At 32.5% G+C, this 24,102-nt stretch overlaps 1 long non-coding RNA gene across 1 annotated transcript; it reads right to left on the reverse strand.

The window, feature by feature from the left end:
* Nucleotides 1-17,446: 17,446 nt before the first annotated feature.
* Nucleotides 17,447-22,044, reverse strand: LOC143068509 (uncharacterized). The gene is made up of 2 exons (XR_012976186.1): nt 21,974-22,044; nt 17,447-19,282 (listed from the first exon to the last, which is right to left on the reverse strand). It is a non-coding gene; the product is annotated as an uncharacterized LOC143068509 (long non-coding RNA).
* Between the last annotated feature and the right edge of the window lie 2,058 nt (nt 22,045-24,102).

Raw genomic sequence — 24,102 nt, forward strand, 5'->3', positions numbered from 1 at the left:
AGTACAGTGTCAATGTAAAAGAATAAGCGCAATACGTTCATGAAAGTTAGTTAATACTTTTTACAGTTTATTGTCCGATTGTATCAAGCAGCTGGATTTAGAGCGCGCTCGCTTCGAATAAATTTATTTCACTATAGAAATAATAATATCACTTTATTTGCAAGCTACAACCAAAAGAGTCGAACAAAAACGCAAAATATAACACGCAACACTCAAGAATTATTCAATTTACAATAATACGCATAAAACAAAAAACATACGCGTATTACAAAGTGATGTATACCTCTGTATGAACGAAAAAGAGATAGGCAACACAACACAACTATATTACTTTTCTAAGAAACTCCTTTTGAGACCATTACAAACAATGAAAAATATTAGACGCACAAATTATTATTTTAGGCGCTCAATTTGATACTTTGTGTATTAAATATACTTTTAGTGCGCTCAATGTTATCATTATGTGTGCTCAATATAAGTATATCATTGGTCCGATTTGTTATATTTTGCGCTCAAATTATAATAAAATGTTTGTAGATCAGAATCAAATATCCTAGATGTGCTCGCGCATCGCAAGTATTATAATCTAGATAAACAAAGTTTCGGGACCTCGGTAAACTAGCTGATCCTTTCGAGGTGGACGACGAACATGTGTGTAATTCATGAGCTATGAATGATTGACTTTCTATTAATTCAATAAGATAAAAGGTGTTCAAGTGGTTTCGAAAGAAAAGGAGGATGGTCAACTAATTTTCTCAAAACGACGGTTTTTTTTTCAGAAAAACCGGGGACTCATATAATCGAATCAAATCAAAACAGACTACGTTATGTCTTTGTCACAAAACCACTTAGGTCGTATAAATCAATAAAATTAATAAAACAAATTCAAATGTATACATGAATCAAATATCCAAACAAACTTTGTTCTGGTTGTTGTCTTTTTTGACACATTCCGTTTCGATTCTCAATCTATCACATGCAATCATACATTCATACTGATTGGATATTGAAAAGACAATAAGCCAAAGACAATACTTATTTGCACAAGTACGTGTAAATCAACTGGTTATGGCATGAGTTATAAACAATAACCTGACAATTGTTTAACAATCCAACAGTAGCAGTCGTAATAAGACCTATAGTGAGTCAATTGTTTTTCATTCAGGTAACGCATTTGTAGAAATTATCTTTTTTTGTCATTTTGCTTCATTCAATTTCTATCTGGCTATTAAAGATTTAGGAATAATAGCCAAGAGAAAAGATCCCAAAACATTAAAACGATTAGAATTTGTCACTTAATGGTAATAAGTTCTATCAGGATAGGACTGCTGAATTCGGAGCATCAGGAAGAATGGTAAAACTTGATGTTCTGATCGTTTTGATGGAGCAGTCCCCATCTGTAATAATTTTTTAAATATGTTCTGTTTCAACCAATAAATCCATAACAGATATAAAATGTCAAAGATAAGGGAAACAGTAGTCAACATTGTGTTCTAATCTTAATCACTATAATAACAAACAACTATTGGAAAAAAAACCATGCAAGTTTCAGTAAAAACTTTGAATTTTTCGAAAAACTAAGGATTTTCTTATCCCAGGCATAGATTACCTTAACCGTATTTGGCACAACTTTTTGGAATTTTGGATCCTCAATGCTCTTCAACTTTTTACTTGTTTGGCTTAATAAATATTTTGATATGAGCGTCACTGATGAGTCTTATGCAGACGAAACGCGCGTCTGGCGTACTAAATTATAATCCTGGTACCTTTGATAACTATCAGTTCACAATTAATAAACACAGATCATTAAATAACCTGTTTCCCCTTTCAGTAGACGCCAATTTTATGAGAGGTTCTTTTGGAATCATAACATTTTTCTTAATTTTCTGCACAAATTTGAAAATGGATTTGAGAGTTTGACGTTAAATATTAAAATTTTGGAAAACTGGTATAATCTTTGTTTGGTTCACTTCAGCGTAAACACAAATGTTCATTTTAGTTGTTCATTGCCCTATATTCGTAACAAGATTTTAGTTTTCCTTATAGGCAGAAACGAGCCGCTCTGCGATATCCATGATCAAGTTTTCTATAGCAGGGTATTCAATTGATTGGCTGATCTGTGCCTATGCAGTATGTGGTGATATTGACGGATGACTAGCAGCAACCAATGTTTCTGCTGGGGAAGTCTAGGATTCTAGTGGATTCTCATGTATGTTGTTGGTTTGTTTACAAAGGTATTTCACGCTCTCAAAATTTTTTAGCTGATGGTAATGTATGGTATAGGTTGTATAACACATTTTTGACTGTTATAGCCCAATGTTTGACGTTTTTACATATTACGTCTGTTTTTATGTTCAAACATCGCTGTAAAGATAATGGAATTATATGAGACTGTGATACAAGTGAGAGGTCTAGCTAACTTTAAAACCAGGTTCAACCCACCATTTTCTAAATAAGGAAATGTATGCACCAATTCAGAAATGTAACAATTGTTATCCATTTGATTGATATGTTTTGAGTTTTTTGATTTTGACATTTGATAAAGGACTTTCCGTTTTGAATATTCCTTAGAGGTCGGTATTTTTAGTTATTTTATTTTTTTTTTAGTATTCAATTGTCTGGTCACTAATATTTAAAAATGAATTAACATGAAGCAAAACAATTGGTTAATGATGTGCCCTGCATCCGGTAATGAAAAAGACTAAACACAGTATATTTTGAATAAAAATTATTGAAAGGAAAACCTTAGCTTGTATTTTTTTTTAACCTTTTCATATAGGGTCATACATACCTAATCGAACCATAAAACTCGGGCAATGCACTTTCCCAGGGTTGCTAGAAACATGTAACGGCTGTAGCAAAAGCTTTAATTGCATATCATTTTAAATGAATAAGGCCATGGTACACATAGTGGTTGTGTGTATGCCTATTAACTTTCTTTCCATATCGTTTTAATTATAACAAAAACGCATTTTCGTTAAAATTCCATGTTGTTTCGTCTAACATTTAAACGATTTTGAAACAAGCAATCATACAATATTTTCAGACAGTTTGATCTTGTAGTTTTACCTGGAAAAGTACTTCGATCGAAAGTCACAAACAATATGGGGATATAAAAAGAAGATTGCCAATGAGACAACTATCCACAAAAGACCAAAATGACACAGACATTACCAACTTTATGTCACCGTACGGCCTTCAACAATGAGCAAAGCCCATACCGCATAGTCAGCTATAATAGGCCCCGATAAGACAATGTAAAACAATTCAAACGAGAAAACTAACGGCCTTATTTATGTAAAAAAAAATGAACGAAAAACAAATATGTAACACATAAACAAACGACAACCACTGAATTACATGCTCCTGACCTGGGACAGGCACACACATAAATAATGTGGCGATGTTAAACATGTTAGCGGGATTCCAACCCTCCCCCTAAGTGGGGAACACTTTCTTTATTTCTTGTACATTCTTTCTGTAAGTAGAGCGTCTTAGAATTATGTCAAACCATGAGCATAAATCACTGACATGGCAAAAATTCAGCAAAATTAACACCTTAAGCAAAAACAATCTTTCACAATCTAGGCAAACAATTGTTACCATGTTTTATCTTTTAACATATTTTAATTGTGAACTTTCCATTTCTATGTAGCAAAATTCCAGCAGCACCTGCATACGGAGTATGCATCTCCCAATTGAAACGATATTCCCGCTTTTGTATTTCCTATCATGATTTTCTTGATAGAGGGTTGCTGCTTACAAGGAAGCTATTAGACAAAGAGTTCCAAATGGTGAAGTTGAAATCATCCCTTCGTATATTTTACGGACGCCATTACTACGGGGCGCCGAATGGGACTCTTGTGGTTTTGTACTCAAAATTCAATTTTGTACGGACAAAAGTGACTTTTGTTCAACAAAAATAAGTTCAGTTTAACAAAATTTGTATCATACTACAAATTTAAAATTTTGTCATACAAAATTATCTATCAGCGGACAAAAGTCACTTTTGTCATGACAAAATTCATTTTTCTTACACAGACTTGAATTTTGTTACCTAATTTGAAAATTGGGCGACAAAAGTCAATTTTGTATTCAAATTAGTTTAGTTTGGTTTCTGTGAACTAATTTGCATACAAAATCGACTTTTGTTACACAAAATTGACAAAAATGAATTTTGTCTCAACAAAATTGACAAAATTGACTTTTGTCTCAACAAAATTGACAAAATTTACTTTTGTGAGACAAAATTGACAAAATTTACTTTTGTGAGACAAAATTGACAAAATTTACTTTTGTGAGACAAAATTGACAAAATTGACTTTTGTGAGACAAAATTGACTTTTGTCTCAACAAAATTGACAAAATTGACTTTTGTCTCAACAAAATTGACAAAATTGACTTTTGTCTCAACAAAATTGACAAAATTGAATTTTGTCTCAACAAAATTGATTTTTGTCTCACGAAAGTCAATTTTGTCTCACGAAAGTCAATTTTGTCTCATAAAAGTCAATTTTGTTGTTACAAAATTGAATTTTGTCGTCACAAAAATGAATTTTGTCGTCACAAAATTGACTTTTGTCTCAACAAAATTGACTTTTGTCTCAACAAAATTGACTTTTGTCTCAACAAAATTAACAAAATTGACTTTTGTCTCAACAAAATTAACAAAATTGACTTTTGTCTCAACAAAATTGATAGAATTGACTTTTGTCTCAACAAAATTAACAAAATTGACTTTTGTCTCAACAAAATTGACACAAAAATCAATTTTGTCTCACAAAAGTCAATTTTGTCTCACAAAAGTCAATTTTGTCTCACAAAAGTTAATTTTGTCTCACAAAAGTCAATTTTGTCTCACAAAATTGAATCTTACCTCACACAATTGACTTTTGTGATTTAATTTCCATATCAGGTAACAAAAATCAATTTTGTATGCAACCTTTTAGACAAAATTGACTTTTGTCATGACAAATATGAATTTTGTCTACAAAAATGAATTTTGTCATGACAAAAATTAATTTTGTTTACACAAATGAATTTTGTCATCACAAAATTGAAGTTCTCACAAAACAAGTCTGTAGCACATAGTTTTGTAAGACAAAAATGATTTTGTTATGCCCGCGTCACACTGTCCCGATTTTTACGCCGATGGCAACACGATAATGGAAATTTTCAAAATCGGGACTGATCGTATCCAGATCAGGCTATTCGTAGTGCCATCTTTAACCATCGTAGATCCATCGGCCACTTTTTCTAGCCTTCGGGGACAACTTCGGGAAGGGTTCTAAATTTTTTAACATGTTAAAAAATCCCCGAAGGTGCGTCCGATGTTGAGGGTTCGTATCGAGTTCGTATCACCATCCTCACCATCGTAATGTCACCGGGAACGCATCTTTGCACATCGTATTGCATTCGTGTTTCCATCGTTTCCATCGGGCAGTTTTGACATTACGATGTCTACACGAACGAATCACGAAGATACCCGAAGGTCTTACGATGTCGACACGACTTCGTGAAGACCTCGTAATCCCGTCGTGTTGCCATCGAATAAAAGTACGAAGGCGACAAGATGGAACTACGACGGCAATAAATCAAGCTAAATGTAAGTTAATTTCGCGCTAAAATACATTTAAAGTGCCATGCGCGATATTCACTGGTCAGTTTATTACGACAGTTGAGAAAGACTTTCACAAAACATGGAGCTCATATCATATGATTCTATGAGAACAAGAAAGGTGACAGCGTTGTTTCTATTAATTCAAATGGAACAAGAGCAGCTATTACAGGCTCAGGATTTACTTTTACAAGTAAAATATTATTTTTTGTCAATTTGTCATATCAAGTAACATAATGAAAATCATAAACGCGCCTCGTACACCAACACTGCAGGTACACGTATATTGGTAAACCAACTTTTTCTTCATTATTCTGATTTTTTATGTATCGTCTGAGTTGTTGTCACACGAATGTTTACTCCATAACCATTTTGTTTTCTATATGTCATATTTTGCCGCATTTGTTGCTTTCCCCACATCCTTCCTTTTGTCTATATTATTATGATATTCTCCTGGAAAGAGCTCTTTTTGAATAAAAGGGATCAACGAACCCATTACCTTACCTTTAAGATAGATCAGTAAACATGGGCATAATTATGGGTGATTATTCAGACTAGTGCACACATTTTACAGTTCAAATAAGGCAATGCCGAGCGTGGCACCCCCTCGTATGTAACATATTGGGGACAAATATGGACACTATATTTGTATATGACACATGCAGAAAATGGTAAATTGAATATGCATATTTGATACATAAACTATTTTTTTTAGAAATCAACAAAAACAATCAGTAACTGGAAATGCCTTTAATATTGTCTTTAGAATCAGCAGGTAAAAAATCAGTAACCAATTTCCTGTGTATTATGCTATTTCAATGAGAAAAAAAGTCCATCTGCATGACCTTGACCTTTGGCCTTGAACGTAAAAAAATGTCAGATTATTACGAGGAGGAACAATATACCAAATGTGGTTAAAATCTTTTGAAGCATATTGGTTTTAGAGTGTCCACAATGGTGATATTACCTTGTATTACAACTGCCACTGTGACCTTGACCTTTGAACTTTAAAGTCAATAGCGCTTAAGATATTCTTAACGAGTAACACCATTCCAAGTTTTGAGCATTTTGGTTCTAGAGTGTCCATAACAATTTAATCTACACTCAACTTACATGTAGTAGGCGAGGGGATAATACACTAAGTTTTATAAGAATTAGAAAAAAAAATCGATTTGTACAGAAACGATATGTTGTCGAAATTCTGTTCGTATCTTTTAGACATCGTATGGCCATCGCGCCATCATGGTAATCCATCGTGTAGCCTTCGTAATCCATCGTGTAGCTTTCGTGATCCATCGTGTAGGCTTCGGCTGAGATATGAAGCTTAAATACCCATCTTCGGTTAACCTTCGTATGTCCATCTTTTGCTATCGTATATAATTTCGGCACCATCGTATAGACTTCGTTATTCATCGTACTTGCTTCGGTCACTTTTTGGTATTTTAACGAGATCGGGACCAACTTCGTACGAACTTACAATTTTCGCATTCGGGTGTCCATCGTATATAAAAATCGGGACAGTGTGACGCGGGCATTATGACAGAATTGAATTTTGTACAAAACCACAAGAGTCCCATTCGGCGCCCCGTAATTACGAGTTGGTTGACCGTTATGGAATAACCGTTTCACAGATGATATCGGATATATTTCTTTTTTTTTTTATAATGAATTTTCTTTATTGTAACAGATAGATTAGCACAACATGTATGAACAAAGGTATACAGAATGACATTTTCACACAAAGGAAGTATTAAATAATAAAACAACAATTGAATAAATATGATGGTGCAATAATAGGTTGAAAATAAATAAATATCTTATAAACATTGAAATCTTATGTGTTCTTGCAATATACATAAGTGGTGTTTCAATCAAATTTTAACATTTATTATTTATTCTATGATAGGTGCCCAGGGACTCCAGTATTTGTTATATTCCTCTACAGAGCGGTTTTTAAATGAAATGTATTTTTCTAAGTTCAAGTGTTCCTTTAAATAGTTTTTTTTAAAGCATTTAGGTTTGGCAAAACTTCTTGTAGTTTTGTTCTGTAAATGTAGTATTTTGAAAGTAGAATAATCTTATTTTTAACAAAATTCAATTTAACATTTTCGTAGATACCAAATAAAATAATCATAATATTCAAAGGCAGTTCAATACTTGTCATTTCAAAAATCCAGATGTTAAGTGCATGCCAGAGACTGGTAACCATCGGACAGCTCCAAAATAAATGTTCTATGGTCTCTGGTCCTTCTTTACAAAATGTACAAATGTTACTGCTATTTATTTTCATCTTGTAAAGTAGTGAATTAGTTCCCAAATTTCTATGGATAGTTCTATATTGGAACCAGCAAAGCTTAGTGCTTTTACTAAATTTTGTACACGAAGTGTGTATTTTTTTCCAGTTAATACCAGTCATATTAAGATGGTTCTCCCATTTTTCCTTTGCAGCAAATGTAACATATTTTTCATTCAATACTTTGTACATTTCCCTTGAACCTTTTTTTGATTCAAAAAAGTTACTTATGTTAAAAGGTAGTATTGCATGAATTTTTTTCTCATTTATTTCAATATTAATCGTGTTTAACCACTCATTAAGCGAGTGCGCTATTCCATAATAATGTAAAATATTTGGCCTAAATTGATATAATTGTTGGAAATTTTGAAATGACATAACTTTGCCCTGGTCATCTAACAAATCTTGTACTGTCCAAATTCCCGCATTTGCCCAGTTTTTATAGTAGACTCTTGAACCACCAATTTTAAAATTTTCTACCTCCCATAAAGAATACGATAGAATTTCATCAATACATCTTGGTTTTCTAATTTGATTAAGGGTTTTCCAAGCATCAAAAACCTCTTGCCAAAATTTATTTGTTGACCTTTTAATAGGCCCAATATAACTTATTTCAATAAAATTTATTTGCTCCACAATAGAGACTAATCTCACCCACTTTGAGTTCGAATTATACAGACGTCTTACCCATGTAAGTTTTAGTCCCTGTATAAAAGCTTTTAAATTTAGCATTTTTAAACCACCCTTATAATAATCTTGACATAAAAGATCTCGCTTGACCTTATCTGGTTTATTATCCCAGATAAAAGCATACATTTTATTTGTTAAATTACGTAACATATTCTCATCTGGACTAGGGATAGATAGAAACAGATGATTTAATTTAGCTATGACCAAAGTTTTTAAAATGGTAATCTTTCCAAAGGGGGTGAGATACTGTTTTGACCATTATTTCAAAGTGTTGTCTATATTATCTAAAACTGGCCTATAATTTAAATTAATCATTCTATCTAGGTCGACTGAAAACGTAATTCCAAGCAACTTAAATGTACTGGAGCCCCATTTCAATCCCCACTTGACACAAATTTGATCCTGGCTATGTTTTTTGCTACCTATCCAAATAACACTTGTTTTTTCTATATTAATCTTAAGTCCCGAGATTTCAGCATACAATTGGAGAACACGAAGAGATGCATCGAGCGATTCTGGCGAGCCATCTAATATCAATGATGTATCATCCGCATATTGAGAAAGTACAAATGATGTATCATCTATAGTAATACCCTTTATCTCCCTACTATTTCTTACCAAAATGCCTAATATTTCTGCACATAGCAAGAAAATATAAGGGGATAAAGGATCTCCCTGTCTACAGCCTCTCTCTATAGTGAAGAATTCTGACAGACAACAGTTTTGCGTCACCGCACTGTTATATTGTTATAGAAGGTTTTAACCCAGGATATAACGGATTCACCAAAATTAAAATATCTTAATGTATCATAAAGAAATGACCACGATATGGAATCGAATGCCTTCTCAAAATCAATCAGCAAGAGAATTCCTGGAATATTATTTTCTTCAGTAAAATGTAAAATATCATATATTAAACGACAATTTTCGCCTATATATCTACCTGGAACAAAACCAGTTTGATCCGAACTTATTAATTTTGACAAAACAGATTTTATTCTCTCTGCTATACAGCTTGATGCCAATTTATATGTAGAATTTAGTAGAGTAATTGGTCTCCAAATTTTTAAGAAATTGTTTTGGTTTACCATCTTTTGGAATACATGTAATCACTCCCTGACTCTGGGTGACAGACATTTGGCCCTTCCCATATCCAAAATTTATAGATCTAAGGACAAATTTACCAATATCAATCCAAAAAAATTTGAAAAATTCTGCAGTGAAACCATCAGACCCCGGACTTTTGTTATTTTTCATCCTCTTTAATGCTGCAGTTAATTCAGAAAAAATAATATTTCCCTCCAATAACTGCTTTTCATCCTCGCTAAGCTTCGGTATCTCGTCATAACAAAAGTCCCGTGTTAAATCAACCTTTTTCAAACAATCTTGTTTTCTATAAAGTTTTTCATAAAACATCTTTGTCTGATTTAAGATTTCTTTTTGTTCTTCCACTATAACACCATTTTCTAAAGTAAGTTTTTGAATAGTCTTATTTATATAATTTCTAGTCTCTAGATTTAAAAAAAAAATTGGTAGGTTTTTCTCCTTCTTCAATCCACTGACTTCTTGACCTAACATATTGTCCCTGAACCTTCTTTTGTCTATAAATTTTAAGTTCTGCTTTTTTCTGATCAATCTCTTCCAGATTTTCTACTGTTAGAGCATTTTCTTCTAATTGTTTTAATTTTGAAATAATTTCATTTTCAATTTTTATACTCGCCTTTTTTTTTATAAGAGGCATATGAAATAGTTTTACCGTGTATTTCTGTGAGTAAAGTTTCTAAAAATAACTGGTCATCAACAGTAAATTCAATTTCAGAGTTGTCAATATTTTGTAAATTTTCATCTCTATATATCTTGACAGCATATTGTTCTTTTACTATACTTATGAGGTTTTTTATCTCTTTAACATAGTCAGTATCATGAAGAAGGGAATTATTAAACTTCCAAAGGCCTCTGCCTTTTATAAATTCATTAATCTTGAAAGAAAAGACCACAGGTGAATGATCAGACCTGTAACTATTATCAATTTTAACATCGCTAACAAAGTGAAAAATATTATCAGAAATCAGAAAAAAATCTAAACGAGATTGTTTAAAGGTTTTTTTTTTCCTCCAAGTAAATCTTTTCAAATTGGGGTATAATTCTCTAAATGGATCAACTAGATTAAAGTCTTCCATTAGCTGTAATACTTTTTTCTAGACTTTGGGTTGTTGATATTAACATAATTATGGGTGTCAAGATTAAAACTTTGAATGAGGTTAAAATCACCACAAAGAATACAAGATTGGTTATCAAATTCCTCAATAATGTCTGCCACCTTTTGATAAAAGCAAGGAGTGTCTACATTTGGCCCATAAATATTTACTAAGGTAATTCTTTGTTCTTCAATTGTAATGTCCAATCCAAGAAGATTTCCACCCTCATCTTTTTTAACTTTGTGAATTTGAAGATCAAAGTTTTCATTAAAAAAGATGGCCACACCTCTCTGATTGGATGTAAATGAATTGAAAAGGCATTCTCCCTTCCACTGATTTTTAATGTTTAATTCATCTTGTTCTGTAAAATGTGTGTCCTGAAGACAGTATATATTAAAATTCTTTGACTTTAAATAGTTCAAAACATCTCTCCGTTTCTCCTTTGTATAAAGACCTTGACAATTATAAGAAATTATTTTAAGAAAATCACCCTTCATGCATGCATTTAGCTTTATCAATATTTATAACTCTAATGATGAGTGAGTATACATGAATATACCATGAAATTTGTGAAATCAAGGGACTTTTAAAATTCTTTTCCTTTAAAACTGTATAGTTTTTCCAGATCTGTGAAACCTTAAGACATATTTGTAATTTACAATAAATACATATATATGAAAGCATAAAATACAATAGCAAGACAGAGTCCAACATTAAAATCAAATACTAAATCTGCACTCTGAGACATTCACTGTTGTTGTATAGGATATTCACTCTAAATGGTCTAAGGGAGATAACTCAGAATAAATTTTATTAAATACATTGGATTCAGATGGAAATTTAATTTGAGCAAACCCAACAGTGAATATCTGTATAGTTCATGTTATGTACATATTTTGAAAGATTATTTCATTCCTATAATTTCATATTACATTTAATTTCCTTACTGTAATTCTTTCCAACACACAAAGACACTTTTCCATTATATGTGGTTATGGCAAAAAAAGAAAAGATCACACAAGAAGCACAAGTATACAAATGTCCATTGTTCTGCCTTCAAATCTGATCCAGTCAGATTTGTCAATATTTTTATCATAAGATGTTTTCTGTCTAACGCGTTCATTCTTTTTGAAAACAGTTTTAGTTAAATGAACTATATATAATCGAAATAAGCCTATTATGTACAATATTTCAAGACTGTCAGAATTGTTCAAATGACTACATGTAGATATTGGAATTTCTATGTTTGTCCTTTGTATCTATGTATTAAAACTCCCATGTCAAATATACAGATTTATATGATCCTATGTCTATTTACAAGGCAGAGATGTTTTATACTCATTATATCTCTGATACATTTGTACAATTAAAGATCAATATTCTTTATGAGATGTAACTTTTAATATATAAGATTTATCTAAATGTTAATATTTCTTGTTTAAAAAACAGTGCGTAGTTGAGAGACGATTTCAAAAAATTAAGAACTCTGACTGACTTCAAATGTAGTATCACTATATATATCTGTAGCAATACTTTTGTATCACAGTGTAAATCAAAATAATGCATCATCAATATATCTTAAAAACTAACAAAACTATCTAACAATCGAACACAGACTGCACATCCTGAGTGTGTGTATGCTTATCATATTAATGAGTTAGTTTCAGCAAAGATTGTGCAAAGCTTACTACAGTTAGGTCATTTCATTATAATGTACATGTACCATCAACACAAACAAGGAAAGATAATTTTAAACAAGTGTCTCATTCTTAATTTGAAATAAACATCACTTTAAAAGTGGTCTGTACTTTACATATTCTAACTTCAACTCATTTGTGTCAGTCTGCATTTGATTAAATAAAGTAAAGCATATAGCAACCACAGCATTAAGCACATTATAGCAGTTTAGAATAAAACTAAATAACTAGCAAGGGCAAAATTATAAATAACTATATAAGCAGCAGAGAATAAACATATAAATGAATAACAAAGGCAAAAATTTCAACACAGCAAGTTGGAAAATGAGTATATATATATTTCTTACGTCGAAACTACAATACCCTTCCCTTTTCATGAATGTGACCTACCGAATTAGACCATTTACCGGATTTGTAATAACATGTGCCACATCTGGAGCAGGATCTGCTTACCCTTACGGAGCACCTGAGATCGCCCCCGGTTTTTTGGTGGCGTTCGTGTTGCTCAGTCTATAGTTTTCTATGTTGTTTCTTGTGTACTATTATTTGTCTGTTTGTCTTTTTCAATTTTAGCCATGGCGTTGTCAGTTTAATTTCGATTCATGAGCTTTGCTGTTCCTCTTGTATCTTTCGCCCCTCTTTTATCGCAAATACAAAATTTCAATCCTGGTAGCTGAGATGAGCTTATTTACAACCACTGGGTCGACGCCACTGCTTGTGAATTTTTAATTCCTCGGGGTTGCACCAGCCCAGTAGTCAGCAATTCTGACTATGAGTTTTCATTGATATGGTAATAATTATAAATTAGCTGTTTACATAACTTTGAATTCTTTAAATTATTAGGCTTTTCTACCTCTAGAACAGATAACCTGAGCTGTATTTGGCAAAATATTAGTGATTTTTGGTCCGCAACTCTCTTCACCTTCGTACTTTAGTTAGCCTTTTTAACCTTCTTCTGATGCGAGCGTCACGGATGAGTCTTTTGTAGACGAAACGGACGTCTGGCTCAAAAATCAAATTTTCAATCCTTCTATTTGTGATGAGTTAATATCACGATCCACTCTAGGAAGATTTTTATTCAAAATCCATCGAAGGCAAGAAGTCCCGACCAAGAATAAATTAGAAATAGTAAATCTTTTCTTTCTTGTCTTTTTGCTGTTAACACTATTTCTATTATAAATAGTATGTCTGGAGCCTCTTATTCAGTGGTTGTCGTTTGTTGCTGTATATCATATTTTTTTTTGTTTTTGTGTTCATCATTTTGTACATAAATGACGCCGTTACTTTTCTTGTTTAAATGGTTCTATACAGCCCGTAACAGAGAAGTGATCGAATTGATGTTTCTTTACCGTCAAAATTAGCTACGTTATCGACAAACTTAATTGAGTAGTGACCGAACTATTGGTACTTTAACGTTAAAAAGATTGACAATGCTGACAAACTTTCATGTGTCGATAATCAAGTTTAATACCGATAATATTGAAAATAATTCTAATAATATGAAACAAAAAGTTTGGTATTTTCATGCACAGAAATTTTGAAGATATGAATACTTATTAAATGTTTGGAATAATTCATTGCATTGTATATCGAGTACTATTAATTCATTTTAGACGCTGTATTTCTAAAGAAAAATGTGCTCTATAGCTGACAAAGAAGTGTGAAAATTTTGCATTGATACTTCCACGGCCCACCGTGCTTGTGTAAATGAAACAACAATTTTGATAGAATCTTGATCGTTTCCAGTGAGTTCTTGAAAATGTTTGGCCGCCACGCTGAAATAACACACATCTGCTAAGGCACGAAACAGTTTGATTTTCAGGAGGGGAAAAGGGAGGGGGGTTATATAGTTATATATCTCAGAATATTTTAATAACCGCTTCGCTGGTCAGATTTTTATGCCCCCTCCTTTAGGCGACGGGGCATTAAGATTTACCCTTGTCTGTACGTCTGTACGTCCGGTCTATAAAATTTTTGTCAAATATATATCGGCTTGTGTATGTCGGATTGGTTTGATATTTGGTCTGCAGCTTTATCAAGGTGAATTGTACCGTGTCTCCCCTTTTCAGGTCTGTCATTCGTCTACTTCCTGTTTGGCGGGAGCATCTGTGTCTCATAGACACATCTTCTCTGTTTTCTATTACAGTTTATACAGGAAAATTTTGTTGACAATTTTTTTTTCATATGACAAAATATTGAGGCAGCAGATTTTTAAAGTCAAAATCAGGGTCAGAATATTGTTTTCTAAAAACTACCAGGCCCCTTCCTCCATGAAAATTAAATGGTCCGTGGCAAAAATAAAAAATTCCAACATGTTCAACTTCAAAATTTGACCAGATTCTATTCTTAACTGTCGGATAATATACTAGGATAACATAGAAAATGTCCTCTATGGGACGATTCTGTACTCATACTTCACGCGTAGTTGGGTACAAGTGTCTTCGTAGTGAACGCACCCGACTACGCATGCAGTAAAAAGTGTACTCTTACGTCGGATACCGGGCAGTTTCTTTGTTATATCTGTACTTTATCAAATACATGTACATGTTAATATTTACTTAATATTAAATAGATAAAAAATATTGCTGAAAGCCTGTTCAGGGGTTCTTTCTTGTGTATGATTATATAATTTTTCACATGCCTGAACTCATTGACGATAATGTAAGGTGCTGTATTAGAAAAAAAATGGATTTCCAGTTCGCGTTTGAAAAAGAAATTTCGCCTTTTCTTGAGCCTGTTTTGTACATTTAGTTTAACAGATATGATCCAATGGAAATTTTCACATGGAACCTTCGGTAAATAGGAAAATTAAAAGATATGGGGTAATTTACAGACAGACCACACTCCATCCATGAGAAAAACGGAGGGAATTTAAAAATCTAGAGGTCTCCGCAAGGCTTTCAACAAGGGTGGAATCTCACTCCTTCTGAAAAGCTCTAAATCGCCCAAACGTGTTCATACGTTTGGTCATCAAGAGATTCTGGTTTCTCTATTTGTGTGTCATAAACATTCAATTCGGATTTGAATTTAATTTACCGAAACATTTCCGTACGTTAAATCTTAGGACGGTCAGAACATTTTAAGGACTCAACAGATCGATGTACAAGTTTAAGTAGTACATAGCTGTGCAATAATTCAGCTTCCTGTACATGTTCATGAAGTTCTAAATTTTGAATGTTGATTTCTTTAAAAAAACACCATTTTTTTACAATAAAAAATCTCAAAATGTCCGTTAACAATGAAAAAGTTTGACCGTGAAAAATCACATATCTAAGAAGAGGAAAGACCTTAAAAAGCAGTCGTTTAATTGATTATAAGAAAGTTTCAGTATATCGTCAAATTTCTTTAATTTGAGAGTTTTCCTTTAGTTACAAATGTAGCTCCATGTCTGATGGTGAAATAAAAATGAATGTCTCAGAAAGTGGTGAATTAGTTTCCATAAATGACAGATGAATCGGGCCAAGCTTAGTAACTTACAGTAAACAGACTACTGAAACATTGACGCACTCGTCGAACTGTTTAAACGATTTGTGTTTATGACCAAAAATTTATATACAACTTCATTTATAAATTAATCTGAATTTCATAGCGCGTCGTCACAATAATGAAAGTTATAAAAAAAAATCTATAACCAGCAGATCTATACTTCTATAAAGAAAGTATTCTTGTACAAAAGGGTATTTATTATAAAATGGTCTTAACTATAAAATAGATAGTTTACAGCAGAAATCTTAAACGGAAGTTTCGACAATTTTCAACAGAAGAGATTTGAAAATAAATTTAACTTTAAATAAACACTGAAATAATTTTAATACTTCAAAGGTGTGAATAAACCAACAATCGCAATCTTTCCTCGTAACAAATGATATAAATTTCGGAGATCCCGTATTTGATCCTTTACCGTTAAAATGAAAATGCCAATGACAGAGGTTGATTATAAAAAATGTTTTACTGTGTTAAAAAAAAACTTCGACTTAAACAATGAAAACTTACACGCTGGACATGAAATATTTTGTCGATGAAGAAAATTAAATTATGTCACTTCTGAAATAAGTCTGTCGATAACGTAACTTATTCTGACGGTAAAGAAACGCGAATTCGATCACTACTCTGTTACGGGCTGTATATGTCATGTCGGGGCCTGAAGATGCAATATGGGTTATACTCATTGTTGAAGGCCGAACGGTGGGGTATAGTTGTATACTCTGTGTCATTTGGTCTCATTTAGAGAGTTGTCTCATTGGCAATCATACCATATCTTCTTTTCATTATATAAGGTAATATGGGCTATAACTCTTTTAAATTCCATCGACAATTTCGGTAATGTCGAATTACATGTAAGTTCATGGACTTCTGATCATGTTTGCTGCTTACAGTTATAAGATGATAGTAAATAAAGACACCAGTAGTTTACCAATGCTCAAAAGACATAAGTCGATTGAGAGAAAACAAATCCGGATTACAAACTAAAACCGAGGGAAACACAACAGCTATAAGAGGAAAACAAAGGAACACCAGGAACACCGAAGTGCAGCAAAAACAAACGCCAACACACATGGAAACGTGGAGCCGAAAACACTCATGCCTTTTCTTTTGTGATAAGTTGACGAATAAAAAGTTATTGAAATTCAAATAAACAATTTCAAAAAAAGAATACGATCTTACTTTTCAGTTTATCAATTTCGTTCAACTTGTGATTCATCAAATTAAATTAAAGTAACTAGGGAAAAAACTGCCAATAATGTGTACACACATATTTTGTTTTTAGATCTTATGAAGTAGTGTTCAATTTGTCCGACAAACAAAACAATTAAATAACTAACTTGCAATACTAATATATAATATAAATGCACACTTTGTTTCAATTATACTCATTACAAAATGTTGATCCTGGTATATATGATGATTTTTTTGTGCACAAACCGTTTTTCATTTTGTAAATTAGAAGATGTCTCTGTATTAATTTATTCCTTTTCATAATTAAAAAAAAATGTTCTAATGCATGCGTTGTTTATATAAATGAATTGTCATTTTGTTTCTTCTTTACTTCATTCGTGAATATTAAAGAAGTATGCACAAAAAAATGAAATTTAGTTCAAAGAACTACTCAAATTTGTAAAGAGCAACACTTCCATCTTCATTACACAATAGTAATGTTTTGTTGTCTTTGTTATAGTATAAAGCAATTGGCGTATTCAGACCATCGATTTCGGAAAGTAATATATTACTTGATTTCCCGTCATGTTGTATTACAATCACAGCCTTCGTCTTGCTATCAGCAACTAATACATTTTGATGGGCATCCACAGTGATGGCCCTTGGATAGACTAACGATTCCATGTTATGTACCCATATTTCCTCACCTGTCATGGAGATACAACGTAAAATGTCATTACTTTCGTCGGTAAAATAAATTCTATCTATGGTTGTCACTAAGTATAATCCGCTCTCAATTGTTAATATTTCCAGTACTTTTCCCGCAATATCTAATATCACAATACCATTTGTAATGATAACAAACAGTTTGTTGGCATTGTATGATATTCCATAACAGGAGTTAGCAAATTCAACTTTCCTCTCAACAGTATTTTGCTTTATGTTCAAAATCTCAATGTATTTTCTGTTACTATAAGTAATAGCAATACGATCATTGTCTATGACTGTTAAATCACATGGTAGTCCAGAACATGGTATGTCACGGATATGTTTACCGTCTTCACTATACTCCATTAGTGCAAAAATACTTCCCCAGGAATCAGCAATCAATAAATTACCATTTAGTAAGATAGTACATCCACTTAGCCAAATATCTTCACCTTTTGGTGGATTCACCATGAATCTCTTCTTCAACTTGACATGCATGTGGTTTATACTTTTCATTTCTGGCACTGGAAGTTGTATCTGTGCTTGATCAACCTTTGCATCTTTGAACGGTAAACAAACGATAGTCTTCTTGACGGAAACTTTCCCGAGCTGGTCCATTTCATTCATCAACGACATGATAGAAGGTTGAAACTGTAAGTATAATTTGTAGTTGAACACTGACTTGACTTTTTCTTTCACAGTTTCCACTTCTTTAAAGACAGCTTTATTGATCTGGTGCGTTCCAAGGAAAAGTTGAATGTCGGATGCAAATGACTTCAATTGCGATGTTTGCCCCTTGAGACTACTTAACTCTCGTTCTGATTTTTTTAAACGATTTAAAAGTTTGGTGGCCTCAGAATTACAATTTTCCAGTTGTTTGTCTAACTCGAGAAGTAGTTTTTGTTCTAAGTCGTCTAACTTTTTCGTTATTCTCACTCGTGTATCATTGATTGTAGTTTTGATAGTTTGCTTCTGATCATCAAAACTGTTCAACGCTGAATCACGATCGGTAATGATTTGTTGAATATTTTGTAATGTGCCGGTTATATTGTCCTCTAAATCAGCCAGTGCAGTGGAATGTTTTACATTTTCAGCAGCTTTATCTAACGGAATGACGTCATGACATGTTCTGTGGTGAGATGGAACGCAACATACACAAACTGCAACATGATGAGTTTTACAGTACAGTTCAAGTCGCTTTTCGTGCTCTTCACAGGTAAGACTGACAGAAATATGTTTAATCTGCTGGAAGTCTTCTGTTGATATAAGCCTGTGGTCACGTGATACTTTTATAGTTGTGTGAACCTTCTCACAGTCCGCACACAATCCCTCTTCACAAACTGTGCACCATTTTTCTGCATTTGTGTTGTTGTCAGCATAACCACAAGGACCACAGATTATTAAATCCGACATGGTGTTAAATCTGTAAAAGTATATTTTCTTCTGTATGAATTTTTACCATTATAATAAATTTACATGGGTATGATATCCTCAGTTTTTATAAATTTTATCTGATTAGATAATTGCAAGAAAAACATCTGTCTATTCTGGTATTTCATTCTTTAAATTTTCATGAAAGTTAAAGAAGTTGTCTGACAATCAGGAACCTGATGCTTAGTAGTTGTCGTTTGTTGAAGTGGTTCATAAGTTTTTTCTCGTTCCTCGTTTTTTTTTAATGTATATACATGTATATTAGACCGTTGGTTTTCCTGTTTGAATGGTTTTACTTTGACCTTTTTTGGTTTACTTGTACAAATTGTGACTTAGATGGAAAGTTTTCTCATTGGCACCTATATCAACTTAGTATTCATCCCGGCGATATGTCTGCGTCTGTCCTATGTTCGCAGCCCCTGACATTTGTAAGTCTTGTATGTTTTTAATTTAAGTTTATTTAAATGTTTCGGAGTTTAGTTGGGATGTTCATTTTCACTGAAATAGAACTCATTTTTGATAAGGGGCTAGTTGAAGTCGCCTCCGGGTTCGATATTTTCTCGTTGTGTTAAAGACTCTTTGGTGGCCTTTGACTGTTTTCTGCTCTTTGGTCGAGGTGTTGTCTTTTTGACACAATCCCCATTCCCATTCTCAATTTAATGGATAGTTAAATAAAGGCAACAGTAATATACCGCTGTTCAAAACTCATAAATCCATGGACAAAAAACAAAATCGGGGTAACAAACTAAAACCGAGGGAAACGCATTAAATATAAGAGGAGAACAACGACACAACACTAAAAACGGTTCAAAATATATTTATGATATATGTGTAGTTTTTCAATCGAAGTGTGGCTATCATTACATTTCTTGTTAATGAGTAGTGTTTTACTATGTTTCAATAAAGAAATATCTGAGGTATGTGCAATGAAAAATAGTAAGAAGTTTATTCTTACCTCCTGTGATTTTTATCAAAGATTTAATTTACTGAGCATTTACTATTCACAGACCAGGCGGTAAAAATGAACAAATTAAAAAAAAATTAGTCAAAAATGAACAAATTAAAGTCATAAGAAACCTCAAGTCCAAAAAAAATAGTGCATATGTTTTTTATAACTCAATGGATAGTTTTCATTGTAAAACTTATGTTCATATACTTTTTTCTGAAGAAAATTCTTTAATTTATTCATATTTAGAAGAAGTTTACTTTATTTGAATTGCTTCCTTCCAGCAAGCTATTCCCCCGATATATTTTCCGTATGCAAGATGACCTCAGTGTGACCCATCTCGTTATAATCCGGTGACCACAATACGCATGGATATCCTTAAAATAAACTATTATCTGAATTTACATGTTAAACACGTGCTCAATTTCCATGCTTTTTTGTTTATTTTTCGTCAATTGTTGACAAACAGGTGACAATCGTTAAACTTCGGCTTTAAAACACGAACTTTAATTACCTGCCATATTTTCACAACAACACTGACCGATTGAAAAAAAAATTGACGATTATACGATATTTACACGAAAAAAATGATAAATTCGAGCACAGAAGACTAAGTTAATGATGTTTGTATGCATTGGTTTAAGAATTGGAAGAACAATATTTTTCACCGGTCACTCGTTTCTTATGACTTTAAAAAAAAAATAGTAAAAAATGAATTGGCATTTTTCTTACTCAAATACTGGAAATATAAATATTTTTGTTGAATTTTTATAAAGAATCATAAAACAAATTTGAGTGAAACGTCGTTTAAATTAATCAATAAATTGAGTTATTTCGGAACAGTTTTACCACGCGTTACATCTTGACAAAGTGCTTATTATGAAAAAGATTTGATACCACCTTTGGTATTTTTTTTTCAAGTTCCCTCTCAAATTTAATTTTATTTTGGAAAGAAGCGAGGTATACTTCATTAAAAGATATCCAGTAACTGTACAACGCACAAAACCAAGGACATATAGATGTCAAAATGAGATATGAGGTACACGCCAACATATTAAACCATCGACACGAACAAATAGAATTCTAGAGGTCAATGTTCCTATGTATGTTGGCGTTTGCTTTTGTTACAGTTCAGTGTTTCTGTTCCGTTGTTTTCCTCTAATAATTTATGTATTTCCCTCGGTTTTGTTTTATGATCCGGATTTGTTTTTGCTTAATCGATTTATGACTATTGAACAGCGAAATACTACTGTTGCCTTTTTCTATTTCTAATAAATGATCTTTGATGACAGTGTTGGTCGTTGATGCTGAGCATTCGGTTCACATACAATTGCTTGTTGTGTTCATATTTCATTGCTTTTGTAGTTTTTTGAAGATTTATATTTGTAATCAAACCAAACCTAAAGACAATTCTCTTTCGTTTATTTATGAAACAAGGAAGTAAATCGAAAAATGAAATCCTTTCAAGATTGTGAACTAATAAAATAAACATTTGAATTGTTTTACACTAGTAATATTTTGGGGCCCTTTATAGCTTGCTGTTCGGTGTGAGCCAAGGCTCCTTGTTGAAGACCGTACCTTAACTTTTAATGGTTTACTTTTATAAATTGTGGCTTGGATGGAGAGTTGTCTCATTGGCACTCATAGCACATCTTCCTTTATCTATCAACTAAAAGTGTGTTCACTCAAACTACTTTTGCTCTTCTAGAAGTACAACATTTTCTTTGAAAGACTTACATGTTGCTTAATTACGTTCACTGTCGTCATAAAATGACTAGTGTCTACATCAGCTTGTTGTCAATGGCAAGTCTCGCGTTATCACACAAATTCTACCTGGTTATTTAAATAGTTATGAACTGAGGTTAAATTTCTCAATCATTATTTTCTATCTCATAATGATATAACAGGTATTTAGGATAACGTGTTACAACTAAAGTTAAAATAGTAATGTATGATAGCAATGGACACGGTTTAGACCAATACATTTTTCTGCGAGTAATTTCATACTTTTTTCAGTAGTTTGATTTTAATAGAGCACTCTCGGCTCGAGTTAATTTACTATAATTTGAACATCATTATAGCAAAAAACAATATCATTTAATTTGCGAATTTCACCCAAATGAGTCAAACAAAACGCAAAATATAATACGTACATTTCAGTGACAACTCAACACTCCAGAATTACTCCAATTACTAATTACCCAGCCTTTACAGAACGCCATTGTTTCCGATATAACCTGGTTATTCTTATCCTTTTAGGGCATGCTGCTGTAATTAGGACTAGGTATATAGATGTCAATACACGTTATCCGTTCTAAAAATCAATGGGTACGAAAATTCTCATCCTTTTAAAAGCATCAAACCGGTTCTGTCCTCTAATCAAAACCAAATCAAAGTAGCCTACGTTATTTCTATGTCAAAAGACCCTGTTAGAGCGTATAGATCAATACAATTGATAAAAACAAATTCGAATATATACAACTATTAAATATCCGAACCAAATTTGGTTGTTGTCTCTTTGACACACTCCCGCCAATGGGTTCTGTCCTATGGATTTTTTTTTGTGTTTTATTGTCTTTTATTTTGCTGATGTTTTCTATTTATAGAGGGTCTATATGCTATTCTGTTTTTCTTGGTTGAAATAGTTATTTGCTATAAATGTGATTAAGATAATAACACATTTTTGACGGCTGTACCCAAATTTTTCACATTTTTACATATTATGTCTGTTTGTATGCTCAAACATCGTTGTCAATATAATGGAATGATATGCGACTGTCATACAAGTGAGAGGTTAAGCTAGCTTCAAAACCAGGTTCATTCCGCCATTTTCAAAATAAAGAAGTGCCTGTACCGTTTCAGAATTATGACAGTCAGGAGTCTATAGTTCAGTGGTTGTCGTTTGTTGCTGTATATCATGTTTGTGTTTGTTTTCGTTCATTACTTTGCACATAAATGATGCCATTATTTGTTTCGTTTGAATGGTTTTTCATTTGTCATTACGGCACCTTTAAAAGCTGACTATGCAGAATGATTTATACTCATTGTTTAAGGCCGTACGGTGACGTTTAGTTGTTAATTGCTGTGTCATTTGGTCTCTGGCGGGGAGTTGTTTAATTTGCAATCATACCATATCGTCTTAATCTTGAACAGTTCAATTTACGAAATGATTGTAATTTGGTGAGACTTTTAAATGAAAAGCAAAGGTTGTGGAAATGCATAGTCCTATAATATCAGACTTTCTTGGTTCATATTGTTTGTATTCAACAGCTTTTATCGCATATCTTATTTAAGGATGTTCGCTCCTCCATTTTTTTTATTTTTTGTCAGATTTTCGGAATCCTCTTGTTTTATCCATGTATTGTCATTAAAAAAAATTGCCCAATAACCCCTACTTTTCTTTTTATAATTTTATAACATAAAGTTTGAAAAGCCATATTTCAAAATTTTATAGAATTCTTGTTATTTTTTCATAGTTTTTGAAACAGATAAGGTGCCAATGTTAAATATATGAAAAATCTAGAGAGAATTATTTCCCGCCAAATTTTCAATGGCTTATATTTCGAAAACGAGCACACGGACCCTCCATTTTTTTCTACTTTTTTAGTTTCTTTATTTATATACTATCAATTCATAACAGTCTTTTAAAAAGCTTGTTATTTTTTAACAGAGTAGCGAACATCCTTAACTATCATTGTGTGGTTTATATCCGATAAAAGACTTTGAATGAAAACGATATGAACCTAAGAAGTCTTACGTAATAGGACTAGAGATATATCCCTTATATCAAATCACTGAAATACAAATAAACATGTATGCATTCAGCTTGTGATAATTTCATCAAATGAAAATAAAGTACTAGTAAC

Source organism: Mytilus galloprovincialis, chromosome 3 (genome assembly GCF_965363235.1).
Source record: "Mytilus galloprovincialis chromosome 3, xbMytGall1.hap1.1, whole genome shotgun sequence".
Lineage (NCBI taxonomy): Eukaryota > Metazoa > Mollusca > Bivalvia > Mytilida > Mytilidae > Mytilus > Mytilus galloprovincialis.